The sequence below is a fragment of the Sinocyclocheilus rhinocerous genome, unplaced genomic scaffold (assembly GCF_001515625.1).
Source record: "Sinocyclocheilus rhinocerous isolate Xijiao unplaced genomic scaffold, SAMN03320098_v1.1 scaffold4395, whole genome shotgun sequence".
Lineage (NCBI taxonomy): Eukaryota > Metazoa > Chordata > Actinopteri > Cypriniformes > Cyprinidae > Sinocyclocheilus > Sinocyclocheilus rhinocerous.
Genome location: NW_015635544.1, coordinates 175,789 through 181,535, shown reverse-complemented (window position 1 = coordinate 181,535; position 5,747 = coordinate 175,789). Strand labels below are relative to the sequence as shown.

General features: G+C 35.8%; 1 protein-coding gene across 3 annotated transcripts in view; it reads left to right on the top strand.

The window, feature by feature from the left end:
- Positions 1-313: 313 nt before the first annotated feature.
- Positions 314-5,747, top strand: part of LOC107747314 (phosphatidylinositol 4,5-bisphosphate 3-kinase catalytic subunit beta isoform-like) — a 109,755-nt gene continuing 104,321 nt past the window's right edge. For 2 of the 3 annotated variants that reach the window (XM_016561779.1, XM_016561778.1), the window contains exon 1: positions 315-759. The gene's annotated coding sequence lies outside the window, so the exon portion shown is untranslated. Of the gene's footprint in view, positions 760-5,747 lie in introns of all 3 variants that reach the window. The other variant, XM_016561780.1, reaches the window with a different exon arrangement.

Here is a 5,747-nt window from a genome sequence, read left to right as displayed (position 1 = left end):
AACAAGTCATTTTTAAGGAACAATATGGAATTTAAAAAAAACTCGCTTGTTAAAACACTCGAGTGAAACTTCGGTTTAGTTTTCTAATTTCCCCACAAATCCCGTCATCATCATTTATTATTATTATTATTGTTATTAAGTGCACTATATAATTTATGAGTTAAATAGGGTCCATTAAATAATACTTGGAGAAAAAAAAACGTTAAAATCTTAGTGAACTAACAAAAAGAGTGTTGTTAGTGGAGCAGTTATCCAGTGCACCCTCATCCCAGTGGAATGAGTTAGTGAAGTGAGAGTCATGCAGTTCACCGGGCCTAGTTCTACGTGGAGATATTTACATTTAAAACATTCACGCCTGCCTAAATTGTCATCGCACTACATTCTGTCTATTTCCGGGTGAAATCACGGCTCAGAAGTTCGGTTGTTTGTGGACTGTTGACAAAATAGCGGTTACGTGTGGAAAGGGAGGGTGCAAAGCCGGGGGGGGGGGGAATCGAGCGATCGCTGGTTTCTCTCAAGCCTGCTGAAAGAAGCAGGAAGTAGACTAGAGCTGTTCACCTGCACCGTGTCGAATGAAAGACTGCAGTGGACATTTGAAGGAGAGGGCTCAGCTTTTGCCTTCATACTGTGATTGAAACCCGACCGGTGTTTGGAGTTCAACCCGAGACGCGGACAGTTAACTTTTAACATTTAGTTTCCGTGATTTCTACAGAACTGGCGTCGGACATTCCATTCCAGTTGGAGTAATCTGTTCTAAAGGTGAGCGTTTTGCCCCGTTAAATGTTGTTCGGCAATGTGTGTATTGCTTTGAATTGCGTAGATTTTTGTTACATTTTGTTACGATCTTGGCCGACGGCTTATAACTCCGGCGCTGCCAGCCTCGGTGTTATTTATTTATTAATCATTTGCAGTTGAATAATGGGGTGGTACGCTTAGATGGTAAAATTTACACGTTGGTTGAGAATTTTTTTTAGTGCTCCAGAAAGCTAGTGTTTTTGTTTGTTTGTTTGTTTTTAATAAAAAAGTAAAAAGAAGATAAATATAGATAAAGTAGAATTAAAATAGAATAAGAAAGTGCTAGAGTTAGAGGGTCAAATAAAGGTTTATGGGACATGGAGGCAGGACATCGGCTGTGTGACTGATGCGATGGCATAATACTGGACTGACTTATGACTCAAACACCATACAGACATGAGTAGCCTAATTAAGGCTGAGCACATTCAGCCTCAGTGCACGCCCACAGGCCATTCACCTACCTGCTGATGCATATTGCACATAAAACTGAAAAACACTTTCTGCATGTAGTAATCGGTTCCAGATAATTAAGAATCGATGCAGATTAATCAGAAAATTCTGATTTCAGTAACCTATTATCTAGAATTCAACGTAAGGTTGGAATTGGGAAATTTAAACCTAAATATTCTCACTTCTGGCTTTGCCTGGAACAGGACTAGTGTGCTAGTGTTGTTTAACCAAAATATTTATTAAAAAGTCAATGCTATTTAAAAATAGCATCTAATTTAAAGAATAAGTATCACTAAGTTTACTTTTTTATATATATGTACACACTATTAAATGCGTCCAGTGTGTGTGACGTTCTCACACATTCCGGAATTGTATTGGTTTAGAGGTAAGCTATCATAGTGTGCATACGTCAACTGCCTGTGTTTGCCCTCTTTTTATTATTTTTTTAAAGGCTAGAGTGCACCACTGTATGCATAGTCTATGTTAGTTGATGAGAAAGTGAAAACCTGAAACAAATATTCAGTGTCTGACAAAAACAATGTGAATGTCTGAAATAACATGTCAGTGTAATTTTGGATGAACCATTCCTTTTAGACCATCCCTTTATAAATATCCAGGGGCCGTAGTAACTGTAATTTATTGTTATTGTTACTTAATAACCAAACAGTAAAATTTGGAATTAGGCATTTCTCAAAAATAACTACATGGCGTTCTGATTTAGCTGTTTAATGTTTAAATGAGATGCTATATTAATTTTTAATTTTTTTATATTATATATTTTTGATTATAGCAATAACTGGATTAACTATTTTGGCAGACATTATGATTACAACAGTGAATTTTGCTTTGAAGTTTAGTTCCTTGTTACTTTTTTTGTCTCAGAATTAAAGGAAATATAGGACTGTAATTGGAAAGAATATGGGTTGGATAGGCGTGGAATTTTCAAACAAATTAAATTACCATAAGATGATTGTAACGCTTCAACTGAATGTTGTGTTTGATGTTTTCAGAGAGAGTTCAGACCATAATTTAGAGTTAAATGTAAAATTAACATAATCTAGGACTGAGGCTTATTGGTGTGTGTGTGTGTCACTCTGCACCCTCATGAGCCGTAAGTCATGAAACATGAAAGGTCATCTTTAGTCAGATAGTATATTAGTGTGTGTAGATGTGTGTTTTTGTGAGTTGAGCTCCCTGGCCCTCACCCAACTACATGTGACAAGAGCTTCAGAGAGACTTCGGTGGCAGACTGTGATGTCATCAGTCAGGGGACACAAACACTTTGGGATGCCCACAGACACTTACTCACAGTCAGAAGAGAGGTCACTGTGGTGACAGGGGCCATGAATGGGCTGATTCTCTCAGACATGTGAGAGCACAGTGTGCGTGTTTGTTTTAGCGGTGCAGGAAAACATTTTTCCTTAGAAATGGGGACATACACCCCCCCAGGGCTGACTGTATGGTTTAAAGAGCAGATTATGTTTGGGAGAGCCAGTTAGCTTTAAGAATTACATCTTTAACGTCATTATCTTCTTTAACTTCATTATTTATTATCTAGAAATAATAAATATATTGGGTAACACTTTCTATGAAGCCCGTATTTATAAAACATTAAGAGTATTCTTTAGGCATTATAATTGAATGAATAAAAAACCTTATAATATGTTGTATCATCTCATAAATAATAATAAAAAGAACCGTTTTAATGTATTATAATACTTATTTGTGGTTATAGCTTTTAAGAATATGGTGATTTATAACACACAATGAACATGTTGCATCCACCAAAGTTACAATGAATTATATTTCCCATAGTTATAATGTATTATAAGTCTCATATATTGCCATTGTTTAAGATCTGCACAATAACGTAGTACATCTTATTAGTGTTTTAATGTAAAATGACAAATACAAAGTCTTCATGAAATCATCCAAAGGCTTTATAATGTGTGGTGTTATTATTTATAAGTGGTCTTTGTCTGCTTTAAGTAAAGTAACTTCATAAACTTTGTTGGCAAAAATGCGGAAGCGAGTTAGCATTTTAGCACTTCTGAACCGGAACCATCGTCCCAGAGTAAATGGGTTTTTTGAATGGGAGTTTGATTAAATTCCCTAAAATAAGGTCCGTGGTTAACACAAGCTCAGAATACTTTAACATTTTATTCTACGACATGAAACACACCAGTTACACCCCACTCGTGATTTTTTTAAACTGTTACGTTTCTAGAAAAAGATGGTTGCTAACAAGTTGCTAAATGGGACTACAGGCATTGTTGGAGACATTAAACATCATCACGCCGAACAGTTGATCAATTTATAGTATTTTCCAATTGTAGTATAATTAGTACAATTAATTGTAGAATAACCAATTAATAGTTTCCCGCATTTTATATTGTTGTTCGACAATGTTTTTTGCTTTGCCCCGAAATGCAACCACAAGTCTTCGGATGGAAAATGCTCGTTTTATCGCTTGTTTCCTACTGATGTGAAGACTCTGGGTTCGTACCATAAGGTAAACTCATATTACGATTATTTCATGTAAAAGCCACATTAACCGTTAATTTAACCGTTTAATTTAATTATGCATAGTGCTTAAAGCCACGCTAAAATTAAATGTTTATGGCCACATGAAGCTGTTAGAAAGCAGAAAGATTGAGGATTTTCTAGAAGCAATGATAAAATAACATTTTGTGTAACCACCCTAACAAAATGATAGCTGAAGTGTGGTACTTTATTAACTAAAATAAATGTAATCTTACCATATCCAAAAACTTGCTCGCTCTGCTGTTATTTAATAGATTAAATGCACTAGAATTTTTATTGAATACTGCGTGGAGACACGTTTTTAAATTAAAATAGTCATATTAATCAAGGGTTTATTGACTTTTAATGCACCTTATTTAGAAATGTACAGAAATACGTGCGTGCCTTCATATGTGGTTTAGTTATGATTATTTCATTTACTATTTATGTTTCATTTTAGTTTTAGTTTGGCTCTAGTTTTGTATTTATTCCAGTTTTTATATGAAAAGGTTCATGTAACGTGGATTAAAATTCATCCACAGAGTAAATCCATTTCAGTGAGCATGTATCTAAAAAAAAGTTTGAAAAAGTTGTCGGAAGCATGGTGGTGGTGACGTTGAAGGCGAGCGACCGTGGTGTAGTTCGTTTATAGCCTAAGTTTAGCTTTTTAGTTCTGGCGCTGGTATTTAGGCTTCAAATTCATAAAAGTTGTATTATTTTTCTGAAGATTATCTTGATGGACAAAACGTGTAAGTATCATGAACTATGGTTGAACGCAGAGCTTATTTTGTACGATAATCCAAAAGCCTATGGAAAAATCCTATTGGCTTTTTCTCGAGGGAACCAGTGTGATGCCAACAGCCGATTGGCCTACAAAGTGACGTCATAATTCCACCACTCTATATTGATCATATAATAATAATAATAATAATAATAATAATTCTACTACTAATAACAATAAGATCTAATGAGCTGCTGGGTTAATGAATATTAATAATGTTGTCTGCTTTCGCTCGATCTTATTTGCTGAAATGAAAACAGTGATGGAAATAGGTGAGCGCTAGGGCTGTGCGATATTGAAGAAAAATGCGATATGCGATACCTTGTTAAAAATGTGATATTCGATATGCGATACGATATTGCTTAAAGTGTGTAAAATCAATTTCAATTATATTTTCAGTATAATGATACACATCTTATTTCTTTCTCAGCTGTTTACATTCATTTAAAACATAACCTACTGCGTTTACGAGAATGATCGTCGAGACGGGTACTATTGACATAATTCTGTGTGTATGTGTCTGTTCAAACATGAGGAGATGCAAAAGCCGAATCAACTCGGTGTTCGCGCGCCGTCTGAAACGCCTCTCTGTGTGTGCGCGCGCTTTGCACATGTATCAGAAATGAAGATACGCTGCGCGAGATGCGGCTTGTGTGCAGGCTTCAGCATGAAAGAGTGACATCAGTAATGAACAGCCAATCACATGCCTTGGAACTGTGATTCACTTCTTGAGAGAAAGTCAGTGCGATTCACTTCCAAAGATTAAAATATTGAACAATATGAAGAATTTAAACACATTTACAAGATGAAACAATCTATCCATGAAAGAGGAAAACTTAAAGAAAACATATTGCCTTATAAGTGCAAGTAAAAGTTGTATTTTAACGTCAAGCAATTCTCTGCTATATGCATCGAACTAAAACTTTGACCTTTTGCAACGTTTTGATTTAAGTAGCCTATTATTACAATGATTCAGATATCGCACGCCCTTGCGATATGCATATTGCGATATTTACATTTGCGATATTTCGATCATTTCGATATGTCGTGCAGCCCTAGTGAGCGCCAGCCAATGAGATTGCCATTTGAGCATTAGTTCCGCCCACTACTGAAGAAACCAGGGTCCTGTACCATGATGGTGGCTGAACAAACTCGGGGTTACAGGATTAGTTTTGAGTTGACAAAACCAAACCAGTCC